This window comes from Odontomachus brunneus, unplaced genomic scaffold (assembly GCF_010583005.1).
Source record: "Odontomachus brunneus isolate Ranch 3 - 2012 unplaced genomic scaffold, Obru_v1 Obru_scaffold_067, whole genome shotgun sequence".
In the NCBI taxonomy this organism is placed as follows: Eukaryota; Metazoa; Arthropoda; class Insecta; order Hymenoptera; family Formicidae; genus Odontomachus; species Odontomachus brunneus.
The window spans coordinates 616,131-641,105 of NW_022639517.1; the positions used below are offsets into that span (position 1 = coordinate 616,131).

Sequence of the window (24,975 nt, forward strand, 5' to 3'; positions counted from 1 at the left end):
AATTATTGTATCTCAAAGTGGGGTGTTGATAATTTTTTTAACCCCTTGTAACTTTTACCCCTTTGAGGTACAAACGAAACAAAAGGCGGTACAAACGGGTACAAACCGAGCTTAATCGAATGTATATATGAAAAAAATTTTTTATTGAAGTCGGGTGCCAGGTTCACATAGGTGGCTGTGTTGTGATTCGAGCGGTCCGTTCTCTACCATTCAGCACATGCTTTTCCTTAATCTTTCGTAATTAATTCCTCGGTTATTATTACGAACATCACAAAACGGTATAGAACTTTTATATTTATTTTAACCCGCTCTACGTTCTCACGAGAGCTCTATAGATTGTTCTGAAACACCCTGTATACATATACAGGGTGTCTGACTCGTACCGTATCAGAGCTAATATATAGCTAGAGTAGATCGGGGTAATAGAATCGGTGTCTTTTTGTAAACAACCACGTAAAATTTTGAGATATTAACGATAAAAGATTTCTACCGAACGGCAGCCCACTGGCCAATCAGCACATGTGCATAAAAAAATATGAAAAAAACTTCAATATTTGTACATTGAATATATATATATATTCAACATATATAATATATATACATATATATATATATATTTTTTTTTTTTCATATATAAAAATTTCGTGAAATTACCAGTTTCAGCGATTTTTGATGTTTCATAAAAAAAATCATAATTTTTTTAATTTTTAATATTTTAAGCTGAAAATTTTATTACCAAACGGAGAAAAAAAAATCAGGGTCCACTGGACTCTGTGTGACATCGAAGGTTAAAACGGTATAATAAAACTCAATTTCATCAAGTATTTTTCGAGTTACGGATTGATAAATTTGAAATACAACCAACATTAGTATTACCCAAGATAAAGTACGCAGAAGTTGCTTACAAGAAAAGAACATGGCTGACCTCCTACCGATTTTGATCTGATTGCGTACAATGGAAGTACATCGAAAATGAGCGGATACGTGTACGAGCTTTTATTCGAATATGCCTTGCTAATAGTATTATTTAATATTTGAAAATATTATTAGGTATTCTATTAGGTAGGTTGAAAATATTTTTAGGTATTCTATATAATGCATCCTATAAGTTGAAACAAAATAATCATTTTTAACAGCAGCACGTAATACAGCGAGTAGAGCGCCTCTCTAATAATATGGCATTCCTGCGTTCGATAATTAAAATAACACAGACCTGCATGGTTTTGTTGATTGGAATCTGACAATGTTTTTTTATGTAAATTTTGCGCTGAATCTGAATCTGGCCGCAGAGTTGCTCTATCACGTTAGAATTTCGAAATATCCTAACCTAAAACTCGTTTTCCAAAAAGTCGTTTTCCACCATATTTTAAATTAAATTAAAAATTGAGAATTTTTTTTTATCAAATCCGTCAACAAATTATTAGTTATTACTATATGGCCCCTTCATCTTCACTAGCCGGGTAGTCACTCACCTTGCCTTAGAGACTAGCCCGGGAAAAAACGATTATATATAATTATATAAATATATTTAATTATATATGATTATACATGAATTTTATCCATATATGTGACCTTATATATGATCATATCTAATTATATAGTACATATATAAAACGAAAATTGTTAAATGAAAAAAGGAAAACATAATTTGATTCGATTAAACGTCGACATCATGGGCTACCATAAACATAAGCATTTACTTCAATTGTATCTTCACAATAGTATTCTTTTCAATGTTGACATATATAATTATATATGATTATATATAACCATATATGGACAAAATTCATACATAAACTTTTTTTCCCGGGAGGCTCCTACGAGGTACAATTTATCAAATTTTGAATTGGTATATCTCTGGAAAAAAAAATTGTTTCGAAATGGTTCAAAATAGATTTTGAAGAGGCCGTATAGTAATAAATAATACCGTTGACGGATTTGACAAAAAGAAAATTTTCTTAATTTTCTTAATTTTTTATTTAGTTTAAAATATGGTTAAAAACAGTTTTTTTTTGTAGTTTTAAATTAGGATATCTCGAAATCTTAACGTGATATAGCAATTCTGCAGACGAATTCGGACTCAATGCAAAAAAATTACGTACAAAACGTAGAAAACATTGTCAGATCCCAATCAATTTTCAACACTTCCAATTTTGCAGGCCTGCGTAATGGATCTATTTTATACTAAAATTAAAATTCTGAAGAGAAGCAAAAGTCTTTATGCAAAATATATATGCTAAATAGAAACAAATGGATACAAAACATTATGCAGTAGTTATAAGTTAACAACATACTTTTCGTAAGAGCCTTTACTTCTTTTCAATTTTAGTATAAAATAGACAAATTACTTTAATAAAGCGAAAAATGTCAGCCTTATGACCAAAATTATGTCGAATGTGTGAATGTAAAACAAGCTTTATTGTTTAAATTTAAATGATTTATTAATCAATTTATTTTATTTTTTGTGAACAATTTTTTAGGGCTTTTTTATTCAATTTAACCTAATGTACAAGCACACAATAGTATACATCGCTACTACAGCTCATCTACCATATCGCGCATGATCATTCACTAATCTTCTTTAATTAATATCTCGATTATTGCGAATATTGTAAAACAGTATAGGATTTTCATGTTTAATCTGTTCTACGTTTCCACAAAAATTACGAAGAAAAACCTGAAATATCCTGTATAATAGAATTATATCTTATATAAGAACCCAGACAGCACAAATGTCCAAAATTGAGTCATAAGACGTCTTTAGGACGTCTTTAAGATATCTTTAAGACAATATCTTATAAAATCTTAAAGATGTCTTAATCTTCTGAGGACTGACTATTTTCTTATCGACTTTTTTATTTTAAGAGCTAGAACTTTTTTGTCAATGTCATTGGATTGAATGGGGAAATGTCATTGGATTAAATGTTGATTCTTCATATTTTTGTACGTATCATTATTTTACTTACAACGTTGGTTCATTAAATTTGATTATAAATGAATAAGTAAGTAAATAAGTAAAAATGTTGGTTATTTAAATGTTTATTTGTATCATTATTTTATTCATAACTTTTCAGATAATTTTGTTTAAACAATTGTTATTGTTTCATAACTGAAACTTCTTAAAGATTACTCAGATTTATAACTAGTAAGATTACTCAAGTCTAGCAACATATTTCAAAATTATTAAAATTGGTGAGTTTGTTCCTATTTTGCATAATTATCTTCTCTGGTTCATAACGTTTGTTTAAGTAATTCTTGCTTTTATATAATATTCCTCTTATATAATATTCTGGTTTTTTTTATAATATTTCTCTAAAAGTAAATATTTGCTCTTAAGACATTGTCAAAACATGCGCACGCACGCACACGCACGCATATACATATAGCATACAACAAAAAGAATTTGGAAATATAAATATTTGGTTATATTGTATACTGCGAGAATGACGAACTGTGGAGTTCTTATTCCTGATGTGATAAACGCACATATATGCACGTGCATGCTACACAAACACATGAAATGTGTAAATTCGAACTTACACCTTACAGACAATATACCTTGGATAACGCTAATAGGGATACTTTATATTTGCCAACAGATAACACAAAAAGTACTTAACAAATTTAACTTTATCATAACATTCTGAAATTCCTCGATATCAGCTATAAGAATATACAATAGAAAGTAAGAATTTACATTAAAAAAATTCAAATATACTTTGATCTAATTTCAGCAACGCGACCTATGAGCAAAGGGATACAGCGATTGTATGCATTTTTTAATTTTCCAATTTTCGCCTGATATAAGTTTTTTTTTAGAAATATATTGTTTATGAAATATTATACCACACATTACAAGAATTTCGAAACATGTCGAAATATTGAAGGGACTATTTACACACACACGACGCGTATGTACACGCGCGCGCGTATGCACACACATACACACATGCACGTGCATGCACGTGTCCACACACACACACACATATACATAGAGAAAGAAGAAGAGGGGAAAGAGAAAGAAAGAGAGGAAGGCAAAAAAGAAAAGAGAGAGAAAGAGAAAAAAGGTAATAGTGGGAGTGGAAGGGAGGAGAAAGGGAGAAAAGGAAAGTGGCAAAGAGGAAGAGAGAGAAAAGAAAAGGGAGAAAGTGGGAGAGAGAAAAACCAAAGAAGTATATAGTCTAGTAACTGAATCGGGCTATTTTTATTGAAAATAGAAAAATATGGTATAAAAAAAATATAATAAATGAAAGTTTTGCATGATCTTATAACAGAATCCACTCTTCTACGACGTTTCTTGCAACATTCATAGGCTTGTAAAATAAAATAGCACTTTTTTTTAGTAGAATAGAGGTCCTTGCATAAATCGGATTCTCAGGATATATATATATATATATATATATATATATATATATATATATATATATAAGTAATGACTGAGCATAACCTAAAAGTGAATATTTTATAAAATATTTTACATTTTATTCTGATTTTTTTTGCCATATAATATATGAAATATCTGGTAAAACATTCTCTTCTGTCGCAATGATATTAATTTAATATATTTATACAGAGATCGTTATAAGAAATTAGCATTCCTTTATCAGTACATATATATAGGATATTACAGAATAATTTTCGATATTTGCAATTATCAAGGTATTAATAAAAGGAGGTTAGTGAATGATTATGCGAGATATGACAAATGAACTGTAATAGTGATATCTGCCATCGTATGTGCTTGTACATTAAGTCAAACTGAACAAAAAATTTTCTACTATTTTCCTAATAACTTTGTAAATTTTTAATTATTAATTAAAGAAAATTGGCGAATGGTCGCTCGCAATAATATATTCTCTAATTAATAATTAAAAATCTATAAAGTTAGTAGAAAAATAGTTAAGGATTTTTTTGACTTAAAGGATTTAGATCTAAAAAGGTCTAAGGATTTAAGTCTACAAAGGATTTGACCTAATATACAAGCACACGATGACACACGTCGCCATTGCAATTCATCTACCATATCTTGTAAGATCATCCATAAATATTTTCTAATTAATATCTCGATAATTATTGCGAATATCACAAAACGGTATAAGACTTTTATGTTCACCTCAATTCATACTGTTTCCATAAGAGCTTCGAAGGAACTTTGGTCCTGGAACACTCTATGCACACACAGATATACAGGGTGTCCCACCACTACCGCATTATTTCTTAAGGGCGGATTCCTGAGGTAACTTGAAGAAAAAACTCCTAATGCAAAAATGTCGAGGCTATAATACTTTTCAAATTATAAACGATTAAAATTGACCAATTATACTGGCTAAAGTACGCGCGTTCAGGTACGATACAACACAGTGGTATAAGTGCATACACATGTCGCCCCTTTTTGTCGCCAAATATTGATACGGAAATTCCATACATATAACAGCATATGTAATAATAATTTGCCTTTTCTATCATTTAAATAAATATATCGCAAATAACAATTTCGTCAAAATGTTATGAATAAAATATCACACAATACATTTATGAGAATCAATAGGCTGTCATATATTTGACGTTTCTCACAAAGATTTACAACTAATTTCATATTTTATGCAAATTCTCATTTATGGTAAAGAACGTTACTACATATCGGTAAATCAATCAATATTTCTTGTAAATTATTAAGATAAATTAATACGCATAACACGTATGTCGATAATATAGATTTTTTATCTATGACGTAGGAACTCGTAAAATAATATTTGGAAAAGGGACGACATATGCATGCACATGTACCTGACCGCACGAATTTTAGCCGGTGTAATTAATCAAATTTAATCGTTTATAATTTGAAAAGTGTTATAGCCTCAACATTTTTGCATTAGGATTTTTTTCTTAAAAAATCTGCCCTTGATTTTTACCTGAGGAATCCACCCTTAAGAGATACTGTAATGTGCAAACAAACTCTCTTTTAAATTTTCCTAAATTTAACTAAATATATCTTTTGATGCTAATATTTCTATATGTAGAATGATTTTATTAAAAAAAGTATTGAAATATTTAAAAAGTCTCTTTTAGAATAAACGAATGCAATATCAAATATTTTAAAACAATAAACGTATATATATATATATATATATATATATATATATATATATATATATATATATATTTTTTTTTGTTGACACTCACATATACACATAAACAGAAATTGGTAGATTAATAAGTAAACTGATAAATTATTAAATAAAAATAAAAGCAAATAAGAAGAACATTTATATTGCTTTAAAGCATTGTAATAATCATAAACTTAATGTGAAGATTTCTCCTCACGATAGAAAATAAGGAAAAAAGTATTGAGGTCAACATCTTTCTTCGTTCTACTTTTCCATTAGCTACTGCTAAGCCTCGCTCTCTCCGTAGCACTCTTATTACTTGTCTTCTCTCTTTTCTTGTGTTTGTTTATTTTTAATGTATTCTTTTTATCCATAAATATTATCTAATATGGTATTGAATTTTTGGAAATTTTCTCTTACATTGTATTATATATATATATATATACAGGGTGTTCCGCGTAAGACGTGCCAAAAGAAAAATATAAGTAGAACAGATAAAAGTAAACAAAAATTATAGAGGTCATTTTTCAAACAACCACGTAAAATTTCGAGATATTAATTAAAATAATTGGGCATATCAGAGCGCGACGACGCGGCAGGCGGAACATACAGCTCGCCGCAACCGGCGAAAAAAATGGACGATTGCTCGCGGGCCTATCTTATAGGCCAGAGAGGTGGGCCGTTTGGCATACAGAAATGGGTAGCTTCGTGTTTGCGTTCGTGTACATGTGCGCCCATTTTCTTCGCCGGTCGCAGCAAGCCGAATGTCCCGCCTGTCGCATCGCCGTGCTCTGATATGCCAAACTATTTTAATTAATATCTCGAAATTTTACGTGGTTGTTTGAAAAATGATCTGTACAATTTTTATTCACTTTTATCTGTTCTACTTAAATTTTTCTTTTGGCACATTTTACGCGGGATACCCTGTATATACAGGGAAATATTATTTATGTCTCAGGACAATCTACGAAGTTCTCGTGAGAACGTAGAGCTAGTTAAAATAAACATAAAAGTCTTATACCGTTTTGCGATATTCAGAATAATAACCGAGAAATTAATTACGAAAAATTAAGGAAAAGCGTGAGCTGAATGGTAGAGAACGGACCGCTCGAATCACAACGGAGCTCAAAAATATAGCGCGCGGATGTCGACGCGAGGCAATTTAAAGACAACGCACCACTGCCTATACTTATACTGCTGCGTTCCAACGTCTTACCGCACCGCGTCGAGGCAAGATGTAGGAGCACAGTGGTACAAGTATAGGCAGCGGTACATTGTCTTTCAATCGCCACGCGCGACATCCGCGCGCTAAATTACTGGGCTGCGCTATGACTCGAGCGGTCCGTCCTCTACCATTCAGTACACGCTTTTCCTTAATCTTTCGTAATTAATTTCTCGGTTATTATTACGAATATCGCAAAACGGTATAGGACTTTTATATTAATTTTAACCCGCTCTACGTTCTTACGAGAACTTCGTAGATTGTTCTGAGACACTCTATATATATAGTGATCTATATACAGGGTGTCCCATTTTAAAAAATATATCCTGATAACTCTTATTTACGAAATAAATATTTAGATATTTACGAAAATATCTACAAAATTATTGGCTTCAATAATTTCTATCAACTTTATTGAAAAATAGTAAGAGATAAAAATTTTTTATTTTCTCCTCGTAGAGCTCTGAGAATTTTTCCAAAATTTTGTAATTAACTTTTTAGTACTTTAAGAAAGTGCAAGAAAATGCAGTACTGAAAACTCAATTAAAATATTCTGAAAAAAATTTCAGAGCTCTATGAGAAGAAAATAGATAATTTTTATATCTTGCTATTTTTCGGTAAAGTTGATAGAATTTGAGTAAAAAATTATTGAAGCCAATAATTTTGTAGATATTTCGTTAAAAATTTTAGGAAATAGAGATCATATAAAAAATGTTTTCAAACAAAAATTGCTTGTTTCTTTACGTAGAATAAAATTCCGTAATAAAAAATATTTGTTTCTATTTAAAAAAGCAAAGTTGACCTCAATCTGATCTTGGCGGCGCCACACAAGGTCAAACCAATACCTTCTTATGTCCTCCATCGAACCATATAACTTTTGTCTGAAACATTTTTGCTGAATATGCTTGGCTGAAGAATTATCAGGGTGCATCTTTTAAAATGGGATATCCTGTATAGTATGTTTAACGTTACGGTTTAAAAGATTTTTTAGACACTTCCAATAATTTAAGGAAACAGTTTTAAAAGATACATGCTCATCTACTTCACGCAAACTATAACTTGCAATAAAATATTTTTTATGGAGGAGTATTCAAATTGCCTCTTTCTGCAATACAAAGTTCTACTGTTTTTAACAAATTATTGTGCATAGCAGCTATTATACTATTTAGATTTAAAGTTGCATAAATTGGAATTATCTTTTCTTGTAGATCATTATTAATCGATACTTGATACACAAGAGCTTGTAGATATACTCATAAAAAGAAATCGAGGAAATCCGGAAAACAAACCCTGTATTGCAATTGTGTATTAAGAAAGTGCAGATATCGGTGTGATGTTAAGTTTCCTTTATAAAAATGCGGTCCAATTAAATAACGATTTAGTATACTGCACCAAACATAAATTTTTGTACAAAAAAAGAGTAAAGAGGAAGTAAAGGAGGAAAAAAATTATAAATTATAAGATCAAGAAGAGAAAGACAAGCCTATTTTAAAATTTCGTATCCGAATCTACGTGAATCTTTTGATAATCAAAAATGTTGACTACGTTTATTGAAAATACGATTATTAGTAAATTTTGACTCATCCGTCTATGTTATATAACTTTATCTAATATACAAGAATTTTCTTTATAATCAGTGGCAAACTGTCATATATTTTAAACATCTTATTAGTTGGGCGTAAATATGGTACTAAAGTCAATCCAAACGAATAATATTTATTGTCTTTCGTTATTCTATGTACACTTCCAATTGATATGTTTATGTTAGTAGCAACAGCACGAATCTACGTATGTGGATTTGGGTGAAAATGTGAACACTTTTACAAAATTATTATTATTTATAATTACATGACTTCAGTTAAGACATTTTTTATCAAAAACTTTTTCAATTTCCCGCAACTGCTGTTCAATGTTTCTAAACATGTCCTCTAATAGATGATTTTTACTTGAATATTGCTGATCCACTATAAGACTGCAGCTTCACAAAAATTTCTTGTACATTCACAAAATATCAAAGACATGTCCATTTTTTCCGAATTAAGATAACGATTTAGTTTTTCTATGAAAACAACGATTAATATTCACTTTGGAAGAAAACTCAAAGAATACTAGTAATCTCTCATGATAAAAAATATGATGTACAATGTGTTTACAATGCGAATATTATACAGGGTATCCCGTATCATCTTCACAATCTCTCGTGAGGACATAGAGCAGATTGAGATGAACACAAAAGTCCTATACTATTTTGCGATATTCACAATAATAATCGAGATATTAATTAAAAAAGATTGGTGAATGATAATGCGCGATATGGTAGATGAGGTGTAATTGCGCTGTCTACCATTGTATACTTGTACATTAAGTCAAACTGAACAAAAAAGTCCTCTATCATTTTGCAAATAACAACATAGATTTTTAGATATTAATTAAAGAAAATTTGTGCATTATATATATGGTACATAATCATGTAACAATTTTCTTTGATTAATATCTAAAAATCTATGTTGTTATTTGCAAAATGGTAGAGAACTTTTTTGTTCAGTTTGACTTAATGTATAAGTATACAATGGTAGACGGCGCAATTGCAGCTCATCTAACATATCGCGTATTATCATTCACCAATCTTTTTTAATTAATATCTCGACTATTATTGCGAATATCGCAAAATGGTATAGGACTTTTGTGTTCATCTCAATCCGCTCTACGTCCTCACGAGAGATTGTAATACAGGACACCCTGTGTATATGTATATATATATATATATATATATATATATTATAAGATAATTTTTAATATTTATGTTTACACTTCTAGTCAGAGCTTATAACAGTTAGTACTCTCTGCTCGTTAGTACTACTCTCTATTTAAAATAATGCACGTTTAATATACTAAGTGTTAATAAAAGTAAAATTTCGAATAGTATGTTGAATTCGTTTTAAAGTATTGTAATATTATGTTAAAAATATTCTATGGTGCTACTTAAAAAATTTAATGAGACCTTGTTTTTCACGAGGGCAGTTTAAAACAATTTTTTTATTGCAAGTTGTAAGCAGTATGAACGTTCACCCTACAACCTTTTCTTTAAATCATCGAATATATCAAAAAAGTCATGTGGACCGCTACGCTGAATACCTTGTGTGTGCGTGTGTGTGTGTGTGCGCGCGTGTGTGTATTGGAATGTAGGGGAAATGAGGGAGAATTGCTATAGAGAGAAAGTTAGGACAGTGTTATTTTCTCTTTAAAGCCCATCGCACATGAAATGACATAACTGTATATGCATAGCATAAGACCGTATGGACCAATGAATATCGAGTATTAAGCATCAAATATCAATATGGCGACTTAATACTCGATGTTTATTGGTCCATACGATCTTATGCTATACATATATAGCTATGTCATTTCATATGCGATTAACAGTTGGTATTATATTTTCGGTCCAAAACACAATTGATGCCCTTCTACGTGAAGTATATAAATATTTTGTTAACCAGTTTATAAAGAGCTTAGATTTAATTAGAAGTAAGTAAAATCATTTTTAACTATCAAAAGTAATTATTTTTCTTGTTTAATATTTGTGATATCTCTTTTGATAGTTACATTTTATAAGAATTTCATTCAATATATTCTAATAAATAGTTCTTAAGCTTTGCAATGCAAGTATAATATAACTTCAATCTTTAACCTAAATATGTTTGCAATCATTTTAATGTAAAAATAACGACAAGGGAGAGTTGGGACATCCCAAGTAGAAAGAGTTAAAACATTTCTAATATCGAAATATCTCTATCACAATTTTGTAACTTATTATGCCAATTTTAATATTATGATTACAAAATGTTAAATCTTAATTGTTAAGTCTTTTAATAAAGGACTTTTAATTTCAGCTCAATAAATTGATTAATTTAAGTTAAATATGATTCATGATAAAGTGTAATCATCGTAAATTTGGAAGTTTATGTTAAAAATAATGAATAAGCTTTAATTATTAAATTATAATTATTTTTGTTATTATGTCCAAAGTTTCCCTATCATCTGTCCCATTTCTCCCTGATAAGGGGGAGAATTGGAAGAAAATTTAATTTAACGATTTCATTAATTCCTTATTCATGAAAAAAGTTACATTATTAAAAATATATATAAATTACTTCAGAATACTCTAGGGAATAAATCTCAATTGTTGTCGTAAAATTTTGAAAAACGTAGGCTACAAAAAATAAAATGTTAAAATTGTCTAAACTGTCCCTCGTTTCCTCTATACATATGTATACATATGTGCATAAAACACACTCTAAAGCTCTCGTGGAGGCATAGTACGAATTAAGGTAAACGTAAAAGTCCTATATCGTTTTAAGATATTCGCAATAATTATCGAAATATTAATTAAAGAAGATTTGTAAATGGTTATGCGAGATATGGTAGATAAACTGTAGTGGCGATATCTGTCGTCGTAAACTTGTACATTAGATCAAGTTGAACAAAAAAGTCCTGTATCTTTTACCTAATAACTTCATAGATTCTTAATTATTAATTAGAGAACATGAATATATTATTGCGAGCAACCATCCGTCAATTTTCTTTAATTAATAATTAAAGATCTATAATGTTATTAGGAAAATAGTACACACACACACACACATACAAGGTGTTTAGCGTAACAGTGCGCACGATATTTTAGATATTTCCAACGGTTTAAGGAAAAGGTTACAAGGTAAATTTTGAATTAGTTTGTGCAGATTACTTGCAATAATAAAAGATATAAAAGGTATTTTTTTCATAAAAAAATCAAGATCATCTTAAAATTTTTAATTGATATCATGCACTTTCTTTTATATAATATTGTAGAGGACTTTAAGATGAATTCGGCACACTATCACAAATATTATTTTTATTAATATTTAATATCAAATGTGCAGTATTATTTTAAATAGTAATACTTACAAAGTACGGATCTCACTGCTATCTTCAAAATACTTTTAGAAATCGTGTTACAAATATTTCAGGATAATTTTGAAAATCGTGTTACAAATATACACGAACCAATTCAATAGGCGCTTCGTTTTCCCATCTATCACCCATGAATTTTTTCTTATAGGGATATCTGAAAGTTCTTGCGTATCAAGCACCAATTAATAATGTTTAAGATTTTCAAGAAAAGATAATTACAGCTTATGTAAATTTAGATCCAAATAGCATAATAGCTATTATATACTAATTACGCAGTAATTTGTTAAAAAGAATATAATTTTGTGTTGCGGAAGGAGACAAACAATTTGAATATTTGTTTCCATAAGTTAAAATTTTTCTATTATTTTATTAATGTTGTTAATAAAAATAATATTAGTGCGTTGAATTCATCCTAAAGTCCTCTACAATATTATGTAAAAAAACTGTCATAAAGTACCAAATAGTACCATTTAAAAATACAAGATGACTTTAATTTTTTTATAGCAAAAAATATTTAAAAAATTTTTTTATTACAAGTTGTAACTTACACGAAACAGTTAAACATTCATCGTGCAACCTTTTTCTTAAACCGTCGAAAGTATCTAAAAAATTGTTACGTTTAACAATACCCTATATATATACACAGGGTGATCCACTTAAATTGAGCATTTTAAATTTCTCATTTGTTTTTTATGTCTAAGGAAAAAGTTCGAGAGAACAATTATGATGATAGGACAAATTTTTTTCAAGGTCATTTTTCAGAGATCTGAAGGTCAAAATAATTTTTTTTAAATAGAATTACATGTTTTTGTTTGCACGCTTTTATGACTAACATCGAGAGGAGTCTAGCGGCCTATGACAATATAACCTTTAAATAATCTTAAAGATAAAAAATATGTATTTGAAAAAAAGATATGTCAAATATTTATGCTCTTCAACACAAAATTGTATTTAAATTAAAATTTTATTTAAACACAAATTTTGTTTAAAATGATATCCTCCATAATACATTTTTTATTACGATATATAAATGATACTTTTACCCTTTCTATTTCTTTCATTTCTGTACTTATGATTGCACGTAAGACGGACAACCATCATGTTAATACTACAATAGTAGATGTATGTTTGATATAATAGTATGTCTGAAGTTATTCTTATGAATTCTTCGTGAATTCAATATGGAACACCCCATTTTGATTTATATAACTTTGTATCGTATTGTATTTGTAAACATACATATCTATTTAGGCGATTGTGAAATGCTTTCACAGTTCAGTATTTTCAGAAATTCTCACAATATCAAAGTTCAAATATGAATAATTACGTGAAAAAAAAAAGAATAGAAATGTTTCTTATTTACGGTGAAAGCGGAAGAATCTTTACGGAGGCGCAGAGGATGTACAGTCAAAGATATTCTGAGAAGCGTTTACCATCCCGCGCTGCTTTTGACTATCATGTTAAAAAATTACATAAAACTGTAAGTGTTCGTCCATCGACCTCGTTTAAGAACTAATAAACCAGCAGAAGTTAAGCAGTAATTATTCTTTTGGCTACAATGATACACATCGATATATCCAGATATTAGTTCTCGATAAATAGAGAGAGATTCTGATATTTCCAAAATAAATATTTTACACATTCTTAAATACCACTCATTTGATCTATATCACATTTCACTGCATCAGGAACTTCATGGAAATTTTTATTAATTTAGTAAAATTTTGTCAGTAAATTCTTCTCCAATGAAATATTGTTTACTGTCAACTTATGAGTCAACTTTTACTAACTATGGACAAGTGAATAGAAGAAACATGCACTGCTAATCCGTTGAAAATCTAAATTAGCTCCAACAAATAGAATATCAACGTTTATAAAGTAAATGGAATCACTAGTCCTTTCTTTATTAATGGTACGTTAAATAGATAAGAATGCTGATTTTTTGTCCCAACAATTAATACAGTTATTGGAAGAAATGTTGTTAGAAATTCATTTACAGATGTGGTATCATGATGGTTATCCGGCTTATAATATACGTTGCAGTGCAATTTTACACAAAATATTTCCGGAACGCTGAATAGGAAAAGGATGCATGTGTTGGCTTGCATTTTTTCCTGATTTAAATCCTCTAGACTTTTTATGGGGAATGTTAAAAAACATTGTTAACAACGATGTATCAGCTACAAGGAGAATATAAGAGAGCACATTTTGGATGCATTTGCGATTATAAATTCATAAATAATAGAAGAGGCAAGAGAATCATTTATGTATCATATTCATAAATATATTGAAGTTAAAAGGCATCATTTTGAATACCTTTTTAAATACATTTTTGTGTTAAAGAATATAAATGTTTAACTTTTTTTTCAAGTATATATGATTTTCTATATTTAAGATTATTTAAAGATTATGTTGTCACAGGTCGGTGGACTCCTTTCGATGTTGGCTATAAGCATGCAAACATGTATTCTATTTCAAAAAATTATCTTAACTTTCAAATATCTGAAAAAATTACCTTAAAAAGTTTTCTATTATAACTACCCTTTCGAACGGTGCAACTTTTTCTTTAGACATTCTTTCGTATCATCAAGAACAAGTGAGAAATTTAAGATACTCGATTTAAATGGACTATTCTATACACACACGCGCACACGCACACACACACATATATATAGAGTGTCCCAGAACAATAGTGTACAACCGAGAAGCATCTTAAATGAAAAAAATAAGTCTAAAACGTAAAATAATATTTTTTTTTCATATAAGGCTTTGTTTTCGAGAAAATCGACTTTAAAAATCCATCGGATACATGTACATTTAACTATTAGACTTATTAGATAATCCCAACTTATCAGATATTGCTGTGGACTATTATATCTGCTCATATATTTGTATTTATAAATATTTTCAAGGTCCCGAATTGTGTATGCTTTGTCTCAGTCCTATTATCTTACTCTTCTCGTTATAAACGGTAAGTACTAATATAGCAACATATAGCAATCGAGAGTACGGATATGATTCTTGCGTTATGTGCATGTGATGGAAACGCTGCTGCAGTTAATTATTATCGAGACCGATATTGCGTTCATCGATATCCCGATAGGCGACATCTCATCAAAAGTCAGAACAAACATTCACAGAAACGTAGCGAATTTTTGAAGTCAATTTTGTCGAAAACGAAACCTCATATGAAAATTTCATCCTATGTTTTTAACTTAATAATTTTTTCGTATAGATTCACTCCCTTCTCGATTCTATCACGAGTTACAGGACACCGTATATATATATATATATATATATATATATATATATATATATATATTTAATTCTCATTTATATTTATATAAATCGGATCAAATGCAAGCGCGTAATCTCACTAATCTATTTATTTCTATTAAAATAAATGAAGAATAATTTTTCAAAAGTTTGTAAAGGAGATAACCAATAATGTTCTATTATGACATTATAATTTTTTAAAGTCAAATTATCACTATTAATATACATATATAATCGGAGTGATAGAGTAAGATTAGATTATGATAGGTTTATAGGTTAAGTTCGGTTAGTTTAAATTTCATGATCCGGTTTATATTTTATTTTCTATCTATTTTTTCATGACGTTTTAAAGAAATGTTCTGGAACAATGTAATCAACTTTATTCTTCTTTACTTATTTCTTCTTTGTCCCATTTTGTGCTATTTTACTTAAATGTCTCTTATGACAATTTCTAAAGTAAAATTCAAAACATGATATTAAAAAATTTAAGACTATTTATGTAAATAAATTTAAGACTAAGATCTAATAATTTGTAATTTATACTAAGATCTAATAATCTCAAAAAATTAATGAATTTGAGAATTCACAGGTTAGAAATCAATTATAGATTAATATTTATAGTTTGTTTTTAACTATTATATAGTTAAAAAAGTTTAATAATTTAATAAGTTACATTAAAGTTACATGTCATATTAAAGTAGTAATGACATTGAAGTAAATTAAGGCAATTGAGAATCGAAACAGAAACAAAGAACAGACGAATGGCTACTCTCGAATATTCGAGTCAGCACAAAGATTCTAAGAGAGACAGCTGCGTTACATTGCTGTGTCCAATGAGGGTGTGATGCGTTAACACATGCACGTGCACTGTCAGTAGTCACGTACAGAAGAACGTGTCTGATGCCATGGATATTACGATTCGCGAAGGATTTAAATATCACTAATTATCTCTTGCAGTTAATAGAGCTGAGACTAATTTGTGATAAAATATTAAATCAATTTATCTCTTAAATTATAAAATATTTATTCTTAGGTTAGAAATGTTCTCAAATTAATTTCACTTCTTGACTTTTAGATACCTTTGATAATGCACGTACGCAAGCAAGATGATCACATCGACGGGACCGACACAATTCCGCGGGATCACGCACATACATGCACTATTACACTATTACACACACGTATATATCATTTGAGATTCATTGACGCAACATCGAATTAAAGATCGTGACAAGCGCGGAGTATCGAAGTTATACTGTCGACAGTTCACCTTCAACTGAAGCCTGGCGGATCACACGGATAACTCGAGAGAACGAGCGGGATTGAGCAGGCAAGCGGGACAAAGAGAGGCAGAGAGAATGAAGGAAGAAAGAAGAGATGCTAGGAGCGTTGAGAGAGAGGAAAAGGAGAAGGGGAAAGAAGAATAGAGAGGAGGGAGCAGAGAGAGACAAAGAGGGGAGAAGGAGGCAGTAGACGGGTGCAAGGAGACATGAGAGAGGGTCAGAGTGGTACCAGCAACAACGGTCTGGTTGCCGAACCTGAGTGGACTCGTTTTTGGAACTTTCACTGTCATCGTACGTCTTACACTGCAGGGTGCCTGAGTTATTCATACTCATAGTAGATATTTTTTTTACGAATGTCGGTTTCTATTGAAATACCGTATCATCTTTTCACCTACTTATTCTTTTTTCGACAAAGATAAGTCTCCATTTTTAGATATATTCTGGTGCAGAAAGTCTCAAATAATATTTGATAATATTCACATCCATTCAGCACAAATCTTCTAAAGACGTTCTAAGGACATTCATACATTCTAAGAACGTCCTAGAATATTCTCTGAAGATTTTGTGCTATCTGGGCATTTTCAAGTCTGGTATTGATATTATGATTCGTCAATATTTCGCCAATAGCGAATTAATTTATCAAAGCAGTAATTTGCCTTCTTTTCTAAATAATAATTCGTTTTAGCGTAAACAAACGATGATACAATTAGCTAATGTTAATATATATGGAATAAATAATTAGCTTCGAAATTTAAGAAATTGGTTGACTTAAACTATGTTCAAATATTTTGTTTAAAATTACACAAGATACACGTAGAATTTTTAACTTTTCCTCTATAAATTCTCGAGTATTACATTTTCACAAATATAGATTTTAATAACTGATATAGGCTTTATATTATCGAAATATATCGCAATGTGAAATTATTAAAGATATCTAATTCTTAGACATTAAATCTTGAAATTATTTACATATTCTTATGTGACATTTTAGAATTTTTAATGATGCATTGTATTTACTGAATTTTATATCTTCATTGATTTTTCGACACACATTCACTCTGCTTGTGAAGCTTAAAATTTACAATTAACGATTAAAACTTTAGATATTTAATCTAACTTAACTGTATTTAATGGGAATAACTAATCTATCTGACATTATCCACCTGTTACACACTGCGCAAAAAAATTGGTAAATATACATATATCTACAAATATGCGCATATACACATGCACGCTCGTACATATATGAACATACATTGCGCATGTCAGAATAAAATTACGAACGTGAGGAAGCATTGAAACGGGTAGAGAGGCTGAGAGCCACAACCTAACCGGGGCTACCGAGGTGGGTCATGGCCAGAGAAAGGAGGACAACCCTCGGTGTCCTCCAATGTGTCCAGGGAAGCCTGGATAGACTGTACCATTCTATGACGTGCTTTAGAAATAACATAACGGCAGAGGATGAGACATAATAATATTGCATATAATATTTTGTACACATCTACCTAGTTTACTTAACCACTTCATGAATATTATATTGATAGGTTATATAATTATATGCTATTTACACATAAAAACCTTAAGTTAAGAATTATGCGCTCCTTTCGTTTGACTAAATTAACAGTTTTTATGAGTAGACAAATACAAAGATCGACGAATTAATGCACACAATAAACCTATATATACAATAAATCTATGATTTAAACGCTTTCATATCCAGGTAATCCTGATTTTTGTAATAAAATTATATGAAAATTTTAGTTTGAGTTGAAGAGGAAGTCCCTTAACATATTCGCGCTTCGGGTAATTCTTATTTAAATACCAGATACTTAGTTTCCTGAAGTGTATGTATATCAATAGTCGTAGCACAAAAAAATTGAAATTATTTTAACAATATATAATTAATGTTTAAATCCTATGTTTCTCTTTTTTTCATTGTATACTTATTAATGAATGAGTAAAAATGGAAAACTATCGATAGCTTTCGATAGTTACAATTCTACAAAATTTGTTATTCCAAGATAAATTGTGTGACTTTATATGTTTTTAAAATAAAATTGTAAAAAAAAATCATGACTTTTTTTTTAATTGGACATGAAATATTTTTTTGTTCTTACTATATTTATTAAAAATATATCAAAATTATGAATATTGACAAAGGTGTTTTAGGGAAAAAAAAAAACATTAGTTTTTATTAAAAAATAAGTATGTTAATATTTTTTATTTTCATTTTTGATCTTTCGTATTACTTGTCCAACTATTTCAAGTGTTTCATTTGTGTATATGCTCAATAATTTGTTAGAATATATATAAAATATAGTTATAGGGTAAAATATAGTTAACATATTTATCAAATAACGTGGTAGCGTTGCGAGACCAATACTCATCAGTCTCGTCACTATATTTTTTAATATTCCTTTGTGATGTTAAAAAGACTTTTTCCATCGATTCTAACATTATTTATATATAGAAATAATTTATTTTAAAGCATTTAAAACGACTAATACAATATTCACTTATTCGAAAGAAATAGGATTTTTCTGTTTTATTTCATGTTATGTCACAAAATAAAAATCGATAGCTATTGATAGTTTTTAATAGTTATAACTATCAATAACAATCGATAGTTCACCATCTCTAGTGAGAAGACTCATTGACCTAGTTCCGGCATAACTGTAACGACTTTAGAACGCATTAGAGCTTGTTCGCATATATGATTATTGCAATATACAAATGTTAATTTTTTACAATTTTCATTTGTTATCATATTTTATTTTAATTCCTAAGATTCGCATCTTCTAAAATCAATTTGAATGCCAAGCAATTTTATGCGGTCATATTATACAGTGAAAAATATATGTATAAAATTGTAAATTTGAAAGAGAATTGACTTTTTGAAAAAAAAAAATATATATATATATTTAAAAAAAGTTTTGAAAGGTTTACAGTACTGTATTTTAAAGTTTAAAAATAATAGTTTTAAGAAAAATATGCTATTGTCAATTGTTTTAACAAATATAGTTATTTAACAAAATGAGATTTCTATCATTTAGTCATCTAAATCCAATATTTTTAAAAAAGTATTCGTAGAAAAATATAATGAAATATATATTTTTACCGAAAATGCTCTTTATTTATATATATTAAAAATATAAATGAATTATTAAATATTATTATATATTATTGTAATCACACCCATTTTATCTCTTTCTTCAGTATTCATAGAGTATTCATAGAGTAATCTAAACATATATACAAGATATTCAGTAACCAAACGACTTTTTAGACACTTCAGATGATTTATAAAAAAGATTATACGATAAACTTTCATCTTCATACAGGCTACAACTTGCAATAAAAATTCTTCTTATTTTCTTTATAAAAACAAAGTCGCATTAAAGTTTCTTAAATGGTACCATGCCATCTTTTTACACAGTTTTATAGAAGGCTTTAAGACGAATTCAACGCATTATTTGAAATGCTACTTTTATTAATAACAATATAAAAACAATAAAAAATTCTAACTTATAGAAGCAAATGTTCAAATGACTTGCCTCCTTCTGCAAAATAAAGTCCTGCTCTTTTTAACAAATTACTGTGCATGGCAGCTATTATATTACTTGGACTCAAAGTTGTACAAATTTGAATTATCTTTTCTCAAAGATCTTGAACATTATTAATTGGTGTTTGATACAAAAGAGCTTGCAGAGACGAAGAATCCCAAGAAGAAATTGACTGAAAATAAATCCATAAAACAAGCCAGCTATCGGACTGGTCCATATGTATTTATAACACGATTTCCAAAAGTATCCTGAAAATAATTTTGAATTATTCGTACATTATATATAGGCTATACAATTGTCCTATTGAACTTCTTATATCAAAAGGAATATTTTGCATTAGCTCTTGAAATTATGTACTAAGAAAATGCTAATATCGAGCTTAGATATGATGAGTTTTAAAAAAAGAACTAATAGATATAGTTTTGTAATTAAAATTTCTTCGAACCGTAGAAAAATAAAGATAAACACGTTGATGAAGAATAAATAATAACTTATATAGTCAAAGTCATATACAAACAGGTGCATATAAAATATTATATACTAAGAGACTAATATTTCAAATAAAATGCATTATTCGAAAAAATTATTTTATAACATTTTTATAACAAACGTATTATTTCTACTTTTCCATTTTTCTCTTTTTAACTATTTTAGTTAATATCAAATATTAAAATTATTTATTCGCTTGAGAAAATAAGGATATTTAATTTAATATACATTGAAAATCTTAATTTCCACTATATAAAATTTTAATTAATTTAGTTAATTGTTCGGATATTAACCGCATGTAAGATGGTTTTAGCATAAATATTAAGAAATATTCATATAATCATAATTTTTTAATAAGGATTACAAGAATTATACTGTGTGTACGTGCGCGCGCGCTTGTATGTGCGTGCATGCATACATGCGTGTACGTTTGTGTGCGCGCGCATATATGTATATGTATGTGTGCATGCGTGTGTGTATACAGAAGGTGGATCAATAACTTTGTCCACCTGGAATATCTTCGCTATTTTAAAAGATATGAAAATATTGTGTGTACAAAAGTTGTACGATATCAAGAAAGCAATAATATGCTGGTGTTTTTTATGCGTGAAGACGCTTCAGACGTTTCAAGATCATTTGCATTTTTTTTTAAATAAAATGTTATACTTTTTTATTCTTAGTACAATAACAAATAACGATTTCAACGATCTATAATATAAGATCGTTCGGCATTAAATAAAGAAATAAAACAATGATTCTTAGTTCATAAAAGGTATTTGAAGTGATGTCTGTTTACATGAATACAAAACTGCAATCATTGAATTCCTAAAGCACGTATAATTCTTAACATTTCTAGACTGATTGTCGCACATACTGCAATAATTCGTTGTTTATTCTAGTGTAGTCGGTATTTTCTGCTCTAAAGTAAACTCGGGTGTCATGGCTATATTAAATATTATGGCTATATTGAGTATTAAGGCTATAAAGATGGCCATAGGTTCTAATTTCTCTAATAATTGCAAAATATTGCGTTTGTGTAATCAGTCACAAAAATAATTGATATTTATCGCAATGTATGTGTATACATTTTGCAAAATAGCAAGATTATGACTACTATACTATATATTTATTTTCTGTAAAATTTCTAATGTATCCACTAAAACTTGCTGTAACGTCGAAAAAATTACAGTTTAACTATCGCAATCAACATTAGATATCTAAAGAAAGTATATAAATTGTAATACAACATAGTTTTTATTTTCGTTTTCAATATTTATTTATAAATACTATGGCCGTCCAAAACTTACATTTTGGATAAGATGGCCCACTATCATTAGTCATTCTATTAACATTTATAAAACCAAAGTCGTTATGTTTCAAAAATTACTTTCAATATTACAGTAATTAAATCTTATATGCAATATGTTTTGATCAAAAGATTGCATTTAGAATTTAAGTTTTGTAATAGAAGTTTCTACTTTATATGTATATTATATTTTTTACAAATAATATATATTAAATATCCTATACTATAAAGTAAATATGTCAAACTATATTCTTTCCATTATTTTACAAAATAATAGGTACATCTTGAACATAAAATATGTATGGGCCATTTATTTCTTAATGTTATATATGATAATATTATATATTATCTTATCTGAAAAATTCAGGTAAGATGGATACTTATATTTTGATATTTTTGTAATAAATAATTTCAAAATGAAATATTTTTCCTTTAACTCTGATATTATGTACCGTAGGCTTCAGTGAACATTCCAAACGCTATCAAGAAATAACAATAAGAAATGAATTTTTTTTGCATTTTAAAAAGTATGACCATCTTATCCAAGTTTACCCTACAATATTTTTTATTGTTCCCTATAGAAAAAAATCGCGTGACGTTATGTCGGGCAAATAAGGTAGCCACGAAATTAACCCAGCGCGTCCTAGTCATCGATCCAGGAAGATTTCATTGAGTGTAGCTCTTACTCTATGTCCATAACGTGTAGGGCATCCATCATGTTGTCATACATTACTTAGCAAAATTCGATTGTACATCCTCTAATAAAATTCCGAGATCGTTGCATATAAAGTTATCATATTTTACGCTATTAAGTATTTCGTTAATAAAATATTATTATTATTATTTTGTCGTCTATAATACTGCACTATATATTTGGTTTATATATTATAATTAATAAAACTTGCCTCATCAGTGAATAATATTAATGAATAAAATTCATTGTTGATATGTGTTTGATGTTGTATCAATTGACAGAATGTAACATGGTTTTCAAAATTAAAGATTTAAGATAATTATACTAATTATAGTAAATACTAATCTAAGATAATAATACTTTAGTTCTTAAGTAAGATAAGTTTTCAAAATTTGTACCGTATAATTCTTGGTGAAGGTAAATATGGTACAGATGTAATTTATTTTAAGTAAGAATTCGTAATACTGCTTCTGCTAATGTCTGACTCATGTTATATTTGCCGTGGATTTATCTGATTAGTTTATATTATTGCAAACACATCGATTTCGTTATCTTTATGACGCACTCTTTTTTGACGTTCAGATATTTATGTATTCTAGCTTCCGGTTTCTCTTACTTTTTTACACAATCGTTAAAACATACGGTAAAACACGTACGTAAGAAACACGTACAACATGGATAGCATTCAGCATACAATAGCTCAGTATTACTAAGCTTCTTCATAAATCCGAGAAGCATATGTATGTGCTCAGCAAATGGAAATTTCATTTTCTGATACCAATCTACTGATCTACTGATATTTTTCTAAATATTCTACTGATCTACTGATCTACTGATATTAAAGTCTAAGACTTTTTAATTCCTCTAGAACTCTAAAATTTATAGTAAGAAATATAAATATTTATATTTCTTATTATAACATAGTAACTAATACTAGAATATTGTATATTAAAAAGTACCGACCACTCCAGAAGATATGAAACAACAAATTATTGCAGCATGTATATCTGACAATCAGTACGGAAGTGTTAAAACATGTACGTGCTTAAAGAATTCAACAATTACAGTTTCATATCCATGTAAACGGACATCACTTGGAACACCTCTTATAAAATAAAAATCATTGCTTTACTCCTTTATTTAATGCTGAATGATCTTGTATTATATTAATATGTCGTTGAAATTGTTTAAACATTTACTATTGCACTAAGAATAAAAAAGTATAGCATGCTATTTAAAAATGTGGAGGACTTTGAAATTTCCAAAATACTTTCATCTAAACAAAAATGATTATCGCTATTTAATAGCTCCCTTTATATTATGAAATTTTGGTTACACAAATTTTTCTCTGGACCATATAGACTTGAAGATATCCCACATAGCATTAGATATTCCATGTATATACATATACATAATATACATAATACATATAGCTCCATAATGTGAAAACACATTCTGTATATCCACTGCAATTACATTTCATATACGTAAGATGAATATACATGACAATATATACTATGTAAAAACATTAATGATTTTAATATATATATCGCACATAATGTCGCATGTATATTCCATGAATATACATATTTTGAAACATACTTCGATACATATCGCATGCACATACCTTAAAGGAAATTCGCGATACATTCGATATCCGTGATAAATAGTACATTCGGCGTGTGTATGTACATGAATATATTATATACATCTTATATATATAATTTGATAAACTTAATATGTATACATCGTATATCATATCGCAAATATATTTTCTAGATATATATATACGAGGGTGGTCTGAAAAGTTTCCGACCTAACAAAGATACAAGTCATTTTTTCTGAAAATTGTTTTTTATTTTTCAACATAGTCTCCTTGTAAATCTACACACTTCTCCCAGCGATGCTCCCATCTCTGTAACCCGTCGAAATAGTACTCGGCGTTTTTCTCTGCAAAATAATTGTTCACGAAGGTGATTGCCTCTTCATTTGACGAAAATCTCTGTCCTCCGAGCGCAATTTTTAGATGAGGGAACAAAAAGAAGTCGCTTGGGGCTAGATCTGGTGAGTAAGGTGGATGGT

General features: G+C 28.9%; 1 protein-coding gene across 10 annotated transcripts in view; it reads right to left on the reverse strand.

Annotated features, from left to right (window-relative positions):
• LOC116846693 (ecdysone receptor) overlaps positions 1-24,975 on the reverse strand; it is a 538,347-nt gene that overhangs the window by 212,310 nt on the left and 301,062 nt on the right. The window contains exon 1 of one of the 10 annotated variants that reach the window (XM_032820876.1): positions 16,635-18,848. The exons of the other annotated variants lie outside the window; for them this stretch is intronic. The gene's annotated coding sequence lies outside the window, so the exon portion shown is untranslated. Of the gene's footprint in view, positions 1-16,634; positions 18,849-24,975 lie in introns of those variants that run through there. 10 annotated transcript variants of the gene reach the window in all.